Genomic DNA, 15,655 nt, shown 5'->3' on the forward strand with positions numbered 1-15,655 from the left:
ACAAAATGATAGTGAAGATATGTTACAAACTGTAACATAAGGAAGTCACCAAGCTTGGAGTTTTCTTAGAGTTAAAACTTGGCCTAATATTTTTAAAGATACCCTCAAGCTTGCAAGCTTTTCAAGCAAACTTGAGTATAACATTGAAAAAACCCCAAAATATTTTCAAGTGAGCTTGTTCTGAATCATGAATGGATGCGTGCCGTCAGTGGCTGGGGGGCGACGGCGGTGGTGGGAGCATGGAGGTGATAAGCAGGCAGGAGGTGGCAAGCATCAACCAGGGGTTGGTGACCACCCACAGATGCCAACAAGGGCAGTAGTGGCCAGCAGGGATTGATGACTGCCTGCAGGCACTGCCTTTTCATAGGGGGTACACCACCACGCTTAGGGGGTGCATGTGCACCCACTTGCATCCCCTACACGTCGCCCCTGGTCTGAATTACAGTTTTGATGCCAACCCATTAAGAATTCAGTTTTCAACCATGTTTGTTTTTTTCAGTTTAGTTTCATCTCCAAACTAAGAGCCTGATTCTCATTCAACTTACACTAGTTTTACATGACAAAATACTATTATAGAAGACAAGGTAGATCTGCTCCTTATAAACTAACCAAAGTTAAGTATATACAAATATATTACAAGCTTTCATGCTCTGGAGCTCACTTCATATTACATAAGTGTATCGAGATAATACAAGCTTTTGTGCCACATTCACAGACACATGCACACTTGGGTTAGCCTAAGGTGCAAATCTACCCTGCCTTCTACTTGACTTCAGACTAACACAGTTAACTACGGCTCTCCAATGTCATTGACCAATGAAGAGAGACAGGCCCCAAACCAGCTTATGAATGTTTTTGTGAATTTAAACCACTGACTTCTGCACTTCATCATGAAGTCTTATGACCATGCTGCACTGAAACAATTTGTACTTCTCATGATAGCAAGCTCTATAGTAAATACATTTGCAGGATTAAGCCATTCAACTTACATGCATCCTATTTAAAGCTTTTCTATTTGATATTTCATGAATGATAAAACAAAAAATGAATTAGCCTTTGTAAAGAAGAATAATATAACTATTGTGTCACATTAATTAAGGACAAACAGTGTACTGTTAAAAAAAAGATACTGGGAGATAAGGAATACATTATGGGCCCTGCTTCGCCACCCCCCACCCCCCCCCTTTAGCTATTGCTTATCTTTTAACTTCCTGCTGGTCACCATAGGATTTTACTTCATATATTTTGTTTAAAAAAAAATTCTACATCAAGCACCAATTATGTTTTGTGAATAAAGAATGACTTATGTAGCAAAATTAATTAAAGCTAGCATTGCAATCATTAAAAAGGAGACATTAATTCTTGTTTCTCTTATGTCTCTTGGGAAAGTTTTGACTAAACCAGGCATTGAAAATCACCCCAAAACTGAACTATGTTTTAAAAGATGACTATGTGAGATGAATAGAAAATAGAAGGTTTGTACAGACATTATAGTTAGAAGTTTGTGGGGTGAGGTTGGGTTAAAAATGGTCCCATGAATCTAGCTCAGTAATTAGATAGGTACTGGGAGCCTGATCTAAGGTAAATTGGGGTAGGGGAAGGGGTGGTTAGGTTGGGGGATCAGGGAGATCAGGGTGGGGTTGGTGAGGCTCTCTGGTCCTGCCAAACCCCACTGGACCCCCTCCACCCCAGTTTCCCACCCCGTGTCATTGAACACTCCATGTCCCACAAACATGGGGACATGTTTTACCAATGTTCAGTGGTGACCAGGAGCCCAAAAGAAGTAAGTCGGGAGGGGAGGGTGAAGGTGGGTCACAGGGACTGGCAGCTCCATGGGGGTTTAGCAGGATTGGAGGGAATCTTCCCTAACTAGGCATTATTTTTAGCCCTGACCCACTCCTACCCCCAAACAAACCCATAGTGAGCCAACCATATAGTGAGCCAACCCCATGCCTTCTCCCACCCACCCCTTCCCCAACTCCAATGTGCTTTGACTGGCTTTTGGCAGCAGCAAATGCTGGTAAAACTGGTGCTAGATGCAGCTTGTGCAGTTGTGGGGTTTGATTGGCTTGGGGGCAGGGCTGACTGGTCCATGGGGAGGTTGTCCATTTGGAGGTGGATAGAAGGGATGGGCCAGTGCCAGGGGGGTTAGGAAATAGCTCAGTTAGGAAAAATGCTGAGGTGGGAAGGAGGGGGAACTGCGCTTGGAACATGTATAGAAGCTCAGTTAGATCAGTTCAGGCGTACCCAAATCTAAATTAGGGCACCTCTGAGGTACAGTTAAATTAGAGTGGGTCAGTCATTTTTTTAACCAATCTAACCATCCTGGAACTTCTGTACAGTTCACACTTAGATTGACCAAACTAGGGATTTAAGTGTAAGGTCTGCATGTGGGAGAACTAAGTTAGATCGGGTGGCCTTTTTTAACACAATCTAACCTTCCCCCTAACCTCTTCAAACATCTGTATGTACCAAAAGTCTAATTTACTTTATAAACTCATAGATATAATCAGAAACAGTTTTCACTACAAGATTAAAAAAAAGAATTACCAAGGTTATCAGTCATATCTGCACAAAGATATTTCATTATTCTTCCAACACTTATTTCTATTCTTTTTTCAAGAGACCCCTAGATTCTCTCTCCCTCTCATGTATATATATATATATATATATATATATATATATATATATATATATATATATATATATATATATATATATATATTCTTTGATAGTCATTTTACCCAGAAGTAACACACATATTTCCTAATACATATTTTGTGGAAATACAAAATAACTCTTCTTGAACATTCTGGTTAGTGACACATTCAAAAAGCCTGAGCCTGAATTGATTCAATCTTTTCAGTTTAGTCTAACCTGGCTAGGCTAAACTGGTTTATAACCACAGAAACATCCCACTGCATATGCCTACAGTGGCTCAGGCTAGATGCTGGGAGGCACTAGAGCAGCCCTCCCTTCCCTTCTACAGTGCTGAGCTGAAGGGGGCGTGGCTGGGCCCTGGCAGGATGCTTTGATTAAGGAGGGGTTCCCCCCACCCTCTCCTGAGCAGCACAGCAGGCAATTGATAACACAGTATTTATCACCTCTAACTCAGTGTTTATCAGCCCATTAAGAAAACAAAGAAAACACAAGATTTTCTCAATTAGTTTAAGCTCTTCTTAAACAACTTTTCCAATGGAAGGACATTACCAGCTGCCTGCTGATTAGCTCCAAAAAGCCCTAAGTGGACACAGTCCTGTCTGCCTTTGTCCGGTATCCCACAGCACAGACTGTAGCCAGCATGTGGTATGCTAGCTAATGCTGAGAGATGTCTGTGTAAAGCAGATGGGAGTGGGGAATCCCTGCTTATCAGGAAGTGGTGAGGAGAGTGGGGTGGGTAGCAGGGTTGAAGCCAGACAGATGCTTGCAGTCTCTGCCCAAGCTCCAGCCAGGGAGCAGAGGGGAAGGCCCAACTCTGCTGTGGAGCAGAGAGCCCTGCCCAGCCCAGAGAGCATGCCGGGATGCTGGGGGAGTCTGATTTAACTTAAATCAGGAAGGGGTCTGGGACAGACATTGCATAAACCGGTTTGACCCAAATCTGTTAAGTCTGATATGTCAAACTGGTTTCAGCCATTTTCAGAGTGAACTGTGTGCACTGAACATCTGTTCTGTTACAGGTTTATGCCACTTTCTGATCACTTAAACCAGTTTGTATGTAATGTCTGCCCCTAGCCTGTCATTAAAAATAAACTTTATTCTGAATCTACTTAATCTGTTGTCCAGTTTTGGAAGTTCTACTTCTCTTCCTTTCAAATAAGGACCGAAAACAATGAAACAAGGCATAACAAGAACATTCAAAATATTTTTATTTTTAGCCAGAACTCAAATTTTGTATTTGATTTTTGTACAGGATGAGTAGTTTGAGTACCTAATGGACTTGTTCTTTTCAAGAGGTTGAACTTCTTGTTTAGATGGCATTTCCTGTAAAGTGCTCTGGTCCCCCTTCTTACTAGGCAACTACCATGTATTATGGCGAAAGGGTTTGGATGGAAAGTGCAGGTCACTGAAGAGAATGAAGGCATACAGCATCCATTACAATTGTTCTGAAATATTACAGCATCATTTCTGACACAAATTCTTTGGGTTTCAGCCAAACACTTCAGCTTTTAAGTGTTCAATTTTTGGATGAAGAGTCAAAATTTTCTACAGAAGGCAGACACTTAGGCTGAAAAAAAAAATGTTGAAAACTTGATTTCCATCAAAAATCAGTTTTAATGTGATGTTTTCATTCATTCGTAAAATAGGTTGCTTTTCTGTCAAATTATATATGAAGGTGGGATCTCAAAGATTCAGAGGTTTATTTTGCGTAAACATCTAAAAGTTGAGAATTTTATCTGACTTCTAGCCAACCCCTAAGGGTCTGCAAATCTTGCAAGATTTATAGTATTTGGTTTGTGCCAGTGTGAGAAATCTTGCAAGCACAGCTTTTCTAGTGATACTCTAACATTTTCTCTCCCAGTTCTAGCTGAGATATATATGTTGAGATGAACAACACAAAGGATAGCAAAAATCAAAGCTCAGTGAACTTGCTTGAACCATAAAGAAGGCTCAGTTCTAGTTTTAAGTGAAACTTCACCGGGTCCTTTTGTGATATAGATTAGTGCACCCATTCTTCCTAATTAAAGGTCAAAACATTAGCCCCAGTAATCCTTACAAAGAACTGCACACCTCAGAAGCCATTAGGTATGTGGGGAGACAAAGAGCAAAAACAGTCTCCATTCCTATCAGCTTCTCACACAAATAAATGCATGTGTTTAACACTCCTGACACACTCCCACACGATGCATGCCATTTGCACAGCTTACTACTCCTTCAGGGCTATAGTTACTCCCTGAAATTCAGGATCCATTGGAAGTTTTTTGGCATTGCAAGCTTATATATGTGCATTGCAATGCAGCAATCTTCTACCCTCCACATGTAGCAACAGAGACTGACTCCTTTATCTTTCTCTGTAGGTACTCTCATATTGTCCTCCTCACCACTTGCCCAAGTGTCCGACGCAGTGCAGGAAACTCAGCACTGTAGAGAGGGGCTTGGGATTTGGCCTTACCCATTTGGGAAGCCTCCTATATAAATGGTTCTCTAAAAAAAAGAATTAGGACTCAAAGCCACATTATAATGGAAGCCAAATGTACAGAATATTAAAAAACAGGCCACAAGATAATTTAAAAAACCAGTTGAAGACAGCTTTTGGGAAGACATTTTTTCAAGAGGCAACACATTATTTAGTCAGAGGGAGACTAGGCTGCTCCATGAATGAAACAAAAATCTGCACAGCCAACTCCTGAGAAACCAGATTAAACCAAAATTTAAGACATATGAATAGTATTTTTAAAATAAAATTTCCTGCCTTAGATATAGAATTTACTCTCTCCAGCATTTTCATTCACTTGACACAGACAGTTTTCCACAACTCATTTGCCTGTAACGCATATAACAATACTTACAGTTTGTACAGTCCATAGATTGGGGAGGGATAACTAAGAGCACACACAAGTGGAAACCAGTTTTCTTTAGTAGGCATTTGGTCCATGCAATTTGTAAGCAGTTCATTTTGGTTCCATATGATTGGAACACAGTCTGAACAGGTTTAAAGAGTGTAACATACTTTATCTTGGTTGGCACCTTCATCATAACATATGCTGAACCCTGGAAACCTAATTTCAATTCCTGATGATTTTTCAGCTCATCCCAGTGCATCTGACTGACCTGCTGACTTCCTTTAAAAAATTCTTTCCTGGATAAAAAATAATACAGTAACACTCAACTGAAATATGATGGGTTATAACTTTCATGCAGCACTACCTTTCCAAAGTCAAATATGTTTACAGATACAGAATTGCCTGCCTCTCCCACCTTCATATCAAATAGAAACTACACTGTAAAATTTAAACTGTGTTCGCTCTATTTTGGGAAGAGCTCTAGGAATCACTGTTAAAGAACAAAGGTGCTTATTATCCTTATTGTGTACGTGTTTTAGCTCTGTCCACTGAACCGTGCAATTACCAGTGTACAACACATTTTTGTGGACTTTTCAATGTTTCATTTACAGAAATAGGGAACAAAGGAAGCTCCTTGAGGTTCATGTCCATTACAGTTCCTGTTATAAATGTGATAGCAACACTGCCCATTACCCTATCTCTTACGCAGCACCTACACCAACCCAGTCAACTGCTGTGAATGCCAAATACCAAGCCGTGTCTTCTGTCATAGTACCCTCTTTCAATCCTTAGAGAGACTCCTGATTTCTGTTTTTCTGTTCCCTCCTCCTCTTTCTAGCAGTAGGAGCCCTATGGCATAAACACCTTTTTAGCATGCACAGGTAAATCTCCTTTCTCCTTTGGCTTTTTCTGTTCAGAGATTCTACTGCTTGAGTCCCTTCAATTCCATTCAATAGCATACCTATTATAAAGCTAATTTTCATTTCTGGTTCAAAAGTTCCAGTCCATCTCCCTTGAATGGCATAGACACTTTCCAAAGCTTATATGCACCTGTGATGAAGAATGGAGCCAAATAGCAGATCAGCGGGTACAGACACTTCCTGTATATCCATAACATAAATCTGCCCTCACTGTCACATAGAGAAAGCAGGAAGGACTAGCAGAATGCAAAGAAGGTGTACAATCATATGTGACTATACATGGCATAACCCTCATAAAATTCACACATTATGCTTCAAAATGCACTGCGCACAGCTAAAGCTCTAAGTAGCTTATATTGAAAGAGGAAGAATGATCCAGTAGTCAGTGTGTTAGTCTGGGGCTTGGAAAATGATATTCAATACACTGTCCCATTACATACTTACTATGCAACCTTGGACAGGTCACATAGGATTTCAAGGGGAGGTGTAGATGCCTAAATGCATTTGTGGAGTTGGTCTTTTGCTTCTGCCTTAGTTTCTCATCTGAAAGGTGGGAAACGTACATCTCACGGATTTTGTGAGGACAAGTACATAGGATTATGAAGCACTTGGATACTATGATAATGGAGCCAATGTAAGTGTCTCAGACACCAGTATATACACATCCACTGTGACATACGCATGTGTTAGCTGAGAAGATAACTATCGGAAAAAAGCAGCCCTACAGTAAGGGCACGAACAGGTTGAATGGGCCATGATTTCCTAGGATCTGGTGCTGTAATTCCCAGTATCTGGAGTTTCAATCAATTTAGAAAGCCCCAAAATTTAGTAAACATTTTTAAGCAGAAACATACTGCAGCTTGGCTTCTCTGTAAAGCTTGATCTTTTTAGGTGACTCTCTTTGTTCTGAATTTTAATATGCACAAGTAGGAGAAAATGTCTAGTTTCTCTCTGCTATCACTTCCAAGGCTCTTCTCTCAATTGTCCATAAGCAAATAATAGATTATACTTTTTGACTTAAAAATATTACCATATGAGTAAATGCTCTCATTGTATAGGTTTCTCTTTTTAAGATTTGACACAGACTTACCACAGATGAAATATATGCAGTGTCTGTATTCAAACAACTCGTTTAACACAGTGTAAAACACACTTGATTCCTAAGTGTTCATTCCATTTTTGGGGTATTCTTGGTAGTATTTAACATTCCTTCATAAAGAAATAGTTTTGTACTAGAAAGTTCAGGTGTTTGGGGAGAAACTGAGGCAACTCTTCAGAGTACCTGCTGATCCAGGGTTATTTTTCAAAAGGAACAAACTGCTAATAGCATGTGCTTTTTAATTGGCACACTGCCTGAAATAAATGGATCAAGTGGGTATGTGCTACCTGAATTTTCATGAGTAATTAGCATAATTACCATCCATGTATTCCTCATAGGTCACCTCTAGTCCTTTTTTGAATCTGTGTATGGTTTATTAAATATAAGGGCTGCACAAATCATGCTATTATGGTCTGCAAATAGGCTTGACAAATTTGCCAGACACCTACCAGGCAGTTGACTATCTGAAAGATATGACAAAGGGACAGCGGAAAGGACAAATGCAAAAGTTCTGGTGCTTTCTCTGCTGCTTCATGGGCATTATTTCAAGGACCTATATGGGGACATATTCTTGACAGTTTCATCATCAGGGTTCTGAATTGCAGCAGTTAAGCTGACAAGTGTCTTAGGGCCATGGTGCGTGCTACATTTGGTACATGTTAAAAGCACTTGAATATGCTAATTGTGCTTGTATCACAGAACAGTTATGACTTTTCGCACAAGGAGTATCTTTAGATCATATTAAGTAACACATGATCAACTATCATCAGACTGCTCCATGGAGATAGCAATTTGGAGTCCTCCAGCATCCCAGAATAAACCACTCCTGGCCACCCCTGCACTCCCATTCCATAGGACAGTCTATCCACCCACCAGCCCTCTACTACCCAGGGAGGTGGTACTGGCCTCAAGGCAACACCCTTATGCTTCCCCAGGGGATGTGAACCCAAGCCACATAGCACCATCTCAAGTACCCATTGACACCCTAAAGGTTTGCTAAGGCTTGCCACTTGAGTGGCCCAATACAAACAGTGATCACCTAGCTCCAGGACCTGAATCAGACCAGAGGATGCCCATTCTCCTCTCACTTATCTCAGTAGGTGGGCTTCAAACTAGAATTGTAGCGAGGTACTGGCCCTCATCCTGACCTGGAGTGAAGAAAGAACCATTGCCACCACCACCAAGTCACAAAGAGTAGCTGATAACACCAGGCAGTCTATGAGTGCATCACAGCACAGATGGCATCTTGGGGGCACTAGCAGGACTGGCTGCAGATCCACACTAAAAATCAAGTGCCTTAAGTCACAGTACCTTTCAGGTAGGGACACCAACAAGATCTTGGGTGTCACAAGGACCCTGGTCCCCTACCACAAGAAGCTATACAGCAGCCCTGAGGACCATGCTGTCATTCCCCACCACATGGTGCAATACACACTTTTGGGCCAAGTGTGGTGCAATGACAATAACAAAAATAATGAAGGAGTCATCTCTCTGCTGCCTGTTGCTGAAATGGCCATGGAGGAACATAAAGATGACTGCTCCATGGATTTGTTCCTCAGCCAGGCTCTGATCCAGACACAGACTCAACCCCAGACCCAGGACACAGAAGATGAGACTTAGATGAGACCCCCATCACGAGGCTCATGAGGGACAGCTTAGATGATACCCTCATCATGTAGGTGCAAATAGACAATGCTGGCAAATTTCATCATCTCTGGTGGAAACAGTGACTGATGGTGCATTCAGGCATCTGGAGCTATGGAGGCTGCTTGTGACTTGGGAGTGCCCTGAGCTGTAGCTGTGGCAAATAGCTCAGGGCAGTGTCTAGGAACAGGAGTGTCTAATGGGTGCAGACTGCTGCCCAACCCTGCAAATTTACCAAAGGGGAGGGGACACAATGCAGAGGAGGTTGAAAATTGGACCACGGCCGTTGTGCATGGGTCAATATCCCACTTACGGCCTAGAGTAAGGTGCTGAATGACTGAGCCAGTTAGGGGATGCAATGGCTTAAAGGTTAATTAATTGGTGAGAAGTTCTGACTGGAAACGTGATCTACCTGCCCCACCCTCAGACTTCTCTGCCATGCAATGACAATAGCCTGCCTCCTGCTCACTCCCAGGCATCCCCATGTAGCAATAACAGCTATTAGCTTGCCCTCTGCCCCATGTCCCATCCCTATACTGCCAACAGGGAAGAGTGAAGACAGTTGATAGCTGAGATTTGGTATGTGAGACACTATTTAGCATGATGAGGTTGCACACTTGTCTCACTGGCTTAAGCAGCAGGAGAAAATATTATCTGGGGGGGCTGGGTGGTGCAGGGCATGCGCACCTGACCCCCACCACTCCCTCCCTCCCTCCTGCAGGGTCATTGCAGGGGCTGGTGCACGCTGGTGCTGTATGTGTACCAGCAGGAGAAAGTTCAGCAGAGGCACTGGTCACAGCGCTGTGGTGGTGGAGCATCATGGAGGCGCTTTCACTGGCCGCTGTGAAATTAGTTTGGGGGCTAAGCCCCGTTAGCCCTGGACTTCCACTGCCTGTGGTCATTGGACCATGAAAATGACTGGGCTGAGCAAGAGGAGCTATACTGCATGCTATCTTAAAAGTTAGCAACACTTTCAGGTCTGTCAACACTTTCATGCTGTCACTACACTGTTATCTGCACACCTATCAGTGTTTGAGTGGGCATTCAGAATTTAGGCACACATTGTCTGTCAACTTTGGAAACAAATCTGAGAGCCATTTCTGTTTTCTTCATTCCTCAGAATTTGCCCCAGCATGAGAGAACTTGGAAGGCTCCAGTGCTGATACTGCCACAAGACCACGAGGGGACACTCCTACTCAGAGAATGTCCCTTGGCTGAAAATGTGGGCAGGACCACCAAGGCCAAATGTTGTAAGACATTGCTGAGCCACCAGCACTGAGAGCAGCCTTGCTGCCTATGCACAGCAGCACGATTCATCAGAGGAGATGCTGAGAAATCATTTGGACTCGTTTGTAATGCCAGTTCCAGGAAGTCATTCAATGACTGGTGAGGGGCTCAGAGATGGTCCATAGATTAGTTCCCGAGACCCACGTGTCCTTCCAGTCCACTGTAGAGTCATAGAATCATAGGAAATTAGGGTTGGAAGGGACCTCAGGAGGTCATCTGGTCTAAACCTCTGCTCAAAGCAGGACCATCTCCAACTAGATCATCCCAACCAAAGCTTTGTCTAGCCAGGTTTTAAAAACCCCCAAGGATGGAGCTTCTACCCTCTCTGGGTAACCTGTTCCAGTGTTTTGCTACCCCACTAGTGAGAAAATTCCTCCTAATATCTAACCTAAACTTCCATTGCTGTAACTTGATACCGCTGCTCTTTGTTGTCATCTGCTACCACTGAGAACAGTCTACCTCCATCCTCCTTCAAACCTCCCTTCAGGTAATTGAAGGCTGCTTTTAAGTCTCCTTTCAGTATCCTCTTTTCTAGACTAAATAAGCTCAGCTCCCACAGTCTTCTCTCATAAGTCATGTCCCCCAGCCTCCAAACCATTTTTGTTGCCCTCTGCTGGACTCTCTCCAATTTGTTCACATCTTTTTTGTAGTGGGAGACCCAAAACTGAACACAGTACACCAGATGTGGCATCACCAGTACTGAACAGAAGGGAATAGTTATTTCCTTTGACCTACTGGCAACACACTTACCAATGCAGCCCAGTATGCCATTAGCCTTCTTGGTAATCAGGGCACACTGTTGGCTCATATTCAGCTTATTCTCCACTGTAGCCCCCAGGTCCTTTTCTGCAGAGCTGCTGCCCAGCCAGTCAGACCACAGCCTGTACCGGTGCATGGGATTGTTTCCTCTTAAGTGCAAGACTTTGCACTTGACTTTGTTGGTTGAACCTCATGAGATTTCTTTTGCCCCCTGGGTCAGCAGTGGCTACTGCTGTGTATGAGGCAGTAGGCAGCCCTAATCACCTCCCTGTACTCCCCCAGCTGACCATAGGCAATGGCAGCAGTCTCACACCAATACAGGCTACCATGGTAACTGGCCTTCTCTGCCCAGCACCTGCCACCTGATGGTCAGTGGGAGTACAGGGAGGCTGGCCAGGTATGCCCTATGCACGCTTTCCCATACTCCAGCTGCCTTGGCTCAGCAGAGCCTTGTGCTCCTAGTATGACTGAATGCCAAGCAGGGAGTGGAGGTCTGAATGGAAGATTCTATTAAATAACTTGGCAAGGGCAGTCCTTCCCTTCCCTGGGAGGTGGGAAATACCACCACCTTCCCAAGTGCCTGCAACCAGGAGCAAGGAAGCAGTGTCACAAAACAGTGGCAATGATGAGATGAGAGGATGGACCCTTATGCTATCTGCTATAAACCAGCTCCTCAGCACTGCAGAATTAGACCTGTCCATGGAGATATGGCTATGGAGCTTCTTGAGGCCATCCAACAGACTGAGGAGGCATGCTTCCATGTCACAGTACTACCAGGGACCCTCCCAGCCAGCAGGGAGACCTGTAAATAAGGGACTTGTGTGGACCCCAAACTGTCCCATAACACACTTAGTGCATGTGTACATTTAGTGGTTTGCCGTGTTAAGAGTTTTAAGCTCATCAACATTGCTTGTGAGAAGGTCTTCATTTTCAAATATTCATTTCAGGTTTATTTGAAGAAAAAAAGTTTGTAGTTATAAAATTTGTTCCTGTTCAGTCCTCCACTTGAGTCATTAACAACCTCAACTCACCCAGTGGCCCATGCATTGGTTTCTCTTTCCCAGCCAGCCCCTGCAAAAACCTGACACTGGACCCCACGTCTCAGTTCATCCCTCCCAGCCAGCCTTCACAAAATCCCCAAGTCTCAGTTTCCTCTTCCCACCCAGCTCTTGTAAACCTCAACATAGGACCCATGTCTTGGTTTCCCAACCCCAGGCCCCCCATCCCAATTGAAGACGTTTACTGAGATGTTCTGGAAAAGTGGATAACAGAACATTAAAGGTGCACCATGGAAAATGAAGGGTTCACAATCATTCAGAGGTCCCCCACACCCCTTCCTACCCAGCAAGACATTTTGCCTGAAAGTAGTCAGCCAAGGCTTCCCTGATCAGAACAGCCTGCTGATGGTTCTGTCTGGGATGCTCAGCCAGGAGTGCTACTTCAACCCAGGCACCATCCAAAGTGCAAGAGGCTTCCCTTCCTGTGGGTTCCTCCAGAACTGTCCCAGCGGCTTCACACCTCACTTCACATAATCTGGAGGATGCAGGAGGTGGCCATGAAGCTGGGAATGTTCCTCAAACTTACCACAAGGCAGATCTGCAGGGACCTCCATAGTGTGCCTCTGCTGCAGTCCACCACTACCCAGCAGCTGCTTAGCCAGTAACTGAAGAACTCTTTCCTGGGCTCCAGCTGGCCAGTATATTTCTTCATGAGCCAGAGGAGTACCCAGGTAGGCTGGGTCTTCAATGATCAAGTGGTGAGTGGTTTGCCCACCCAAATTCATGGTGAGAGTGCCAGGGGCAAACTACCCCCCCTGCCCCACTCCATTTCCAGGAAATTTGAGTTCCTGGATACATGAGCACTGTGTATCAAGCCTATCCACCCAACATTGAGATTAGTGAAATAACCCTGGTGGTTCATGACAGCTTGGAGTACAATTGATAAAAAGTCCTTATGGTTTATGTAATGCTAGTGCAGCGAGGGAGCACATAATGAATAGTTGGGGATCATCAATGGCACCCATGCAGTTTGGGAAGCCTATCTGTTTGAATCCAGTGATGACCTCCTATGGACTGAATGAACTGAGGCCCTAGCTCCTCAAGTATAGTGTTGCCCACTTCACGCACAACTGTTGTCACTGTTTTCTTACATACACCAAACTAATTGGCAACAGAACGGATGCTGTCGGTATGCACCAACATCACCAGGGCCATGCATCTTTCAACAGATAGAGGGTGCCAGAGCCTGATGTCCTGGAGCTGTAGCAGAGAGGCTAGTTCAGTGCAAAGGTCCATGAATGTGCCATGGGACATCCTAAACTTCTTCTGCCAGTGCTCATTGTGCCAGGTTTCAAGTATGAGCTGCCCCCACATATCTAAACTCACCAGGAGTGGCCAAGTGTGAGGTGTCATCCAATATTGGCCCTGCAATACCATAGGCCACATGGCATCATGTTGTGCCTCCTAAAAGTTGGCCAGCATGGTACCCATGACAGCATCGTGGTCCTCAAGTTACCACCTCACTAGCGCTACCAAAGCACAAAATGACTGTGGATAACAACAGCCAGGACAACGGATAGATTGATTCGGCCACTTACCACATCCAGGTAGCTGCTGGATATCCAATCCTAGCTGGGACTATTGGGTAAGGAAGCACTGGAGATCCAATGCCTGCCAAAGAAGTGATTGAAATTTGTGTTCTCAGCAAGATAGTCAGTCAACCAGCACCTTCCACTGCACTCATCTGTTTACAGCCACAATCAGAAGTATGTGAAAAACATGCTCCAAGAAAGCATTCCGGGATGCCTACTCATCAGCTCTTTAGCACCAAGACAGTGAGCTATACCCATTAGAAATGGCAGCAAACATTACTGTGCAACCATTCAGCATGGATTCTCACTTTAATACCGCATAACATTCTACAGATTTAATAAGTACTAAGTGCTCCATGCAGCAAGGCCCTTATTAGTTTAACTTGCTGTTGCAACAGACAAACTTGAGAGACTTCTTTCTTTAATTAAAACTTAAATTCTGCAGAAAATAATAATTTACCCTTCTTTATTCAAGAGGGAATTCTTTTTACCCAACAGTAGCAACCTGTGCTCTATGGCTAAATCCTAGGGAATTCACCTTCCTGATTATCAGAATTCTACACCCATCCAAAGATCTTCACTGAAGACTGCTGCTACATTATGGATTTGTAATGCCAGTTGCAATATTATCATAAGTGCTTTCTCTTTATTAATATCCAAGAAATATCCAAGAAAAAGTGAACAGAGTCTTTATTTCAGAAAAGCATGATCAAATGCATGATCGGTGTAAAAATGTATGTAGGTTCCTACTGCCTATCTTGTATGCATACCAGCCCAACCTCTGGCTTCTTTACTTTTCATTCCGTCCAGGAAAGACCAACTGCAGAAACTTCCTCAGCCTGCCGAAGGGTTTTTAAACCCAAAAGTTTGCTTAACATTTTTTCCCCACTATTTATGTTGGTCTAATAAAAGATATTGGATTCACCCAAAGAACCTTGTCTGTAGGTTCCTACTGGAGTTTTCATTTTAAAGTCAGATGCAACAGGCACTGACCCATTTTGAAAATCCCACTAGGACATTTTGAGGGGCCCACTAAACCTCTACAGGTACTTGTATATCTTTAAATCCTGACTGGTCAACCTCCCAGTAATTGGATTTTTCTTATTTTGTAAGAGTTTTCAGGGGAAACCTAGCTGAAAGTAAGTGAGCTTCATCATTGTCCAAGATAAACTTGGAGTGTTGTTCAAGAAAAAAAAACAGTTTCCCAAGAAAATTTGTTGGATAAAAAAACTGAGGGATACTGTAAATAACAACTGTACTTAAACAGCATTATACTAAAGGTCTTATCCACTTTTTCTGCCTAGTTTCAGAACAGTTGAGGTACTTGGCAAAAAACTGACAATAAAATGCAGCTATCAGGAAATGGCATTGTTAGACATTTGCAAGCTTACTGATCTAATTTCTTCTATATCCTGTTCTATCTGGAGTTAAAACTGCATTTTCAACCTTAATAATCTCCAAGTTATGCAAGGAAACAAAAGTTTGTTTACATTAACTAGGTTTCCTCGCCCCCAATATTCTGAACAGACAGTGAAGAGCTTGCATTAAAAGCACAGGTCTTAAAAAAATTAAGACTACAATATTTTTATCTACAATTTTCTGTGTTCTTCATTTTGTGATGTTGAATTGCTTTTTTTTTAAACCTAAAATGAGCAAAATAGGCATAACAGAAAAACAACAATCAGTACCATGGATGCACTGTAATACTTTCTATCTGACTGGTTTTATTGCTTCTCCTAATATCCTCCATTTTAGTTCTAGGGAATATCTTTCAAACTGGAAAAATCATTCTAAATCACAGAAAATGTGAGCGTAATTACAGAAGAAATCAATATCATATATTGGTTGCTTTTAT

General features: G+C 43.0%; 1 protein-coding gene across 1 annotated transcript in view; it reads right to left on the reverse strand.

The window, feature by feature from the left end:
- The window catches only part of NEGR1 (neuronal growth regulator 1), a 654,907-nt gene that overhangs the window by 369,098 nt on the left and 270,154 nt on the right, over positions 1-15,655 (reverse strand). The gene's annotated exons all lie outside the window — the stretch shown is intronic.

Source organism: Alligator mississippiensis, chromosome 5 (genome assembly GCF_030867095.1).
Source record: "Alligator mississippiensis isolate rAllMis1 chromosome 5, rAllMis1, whole genome shotgun sequence".
Lineage (NCBI taxonomy): Eukaryota > Metazoa > Chordata > Crocodylia > Alligatoridae > Alligator > Alligator mississippiensis.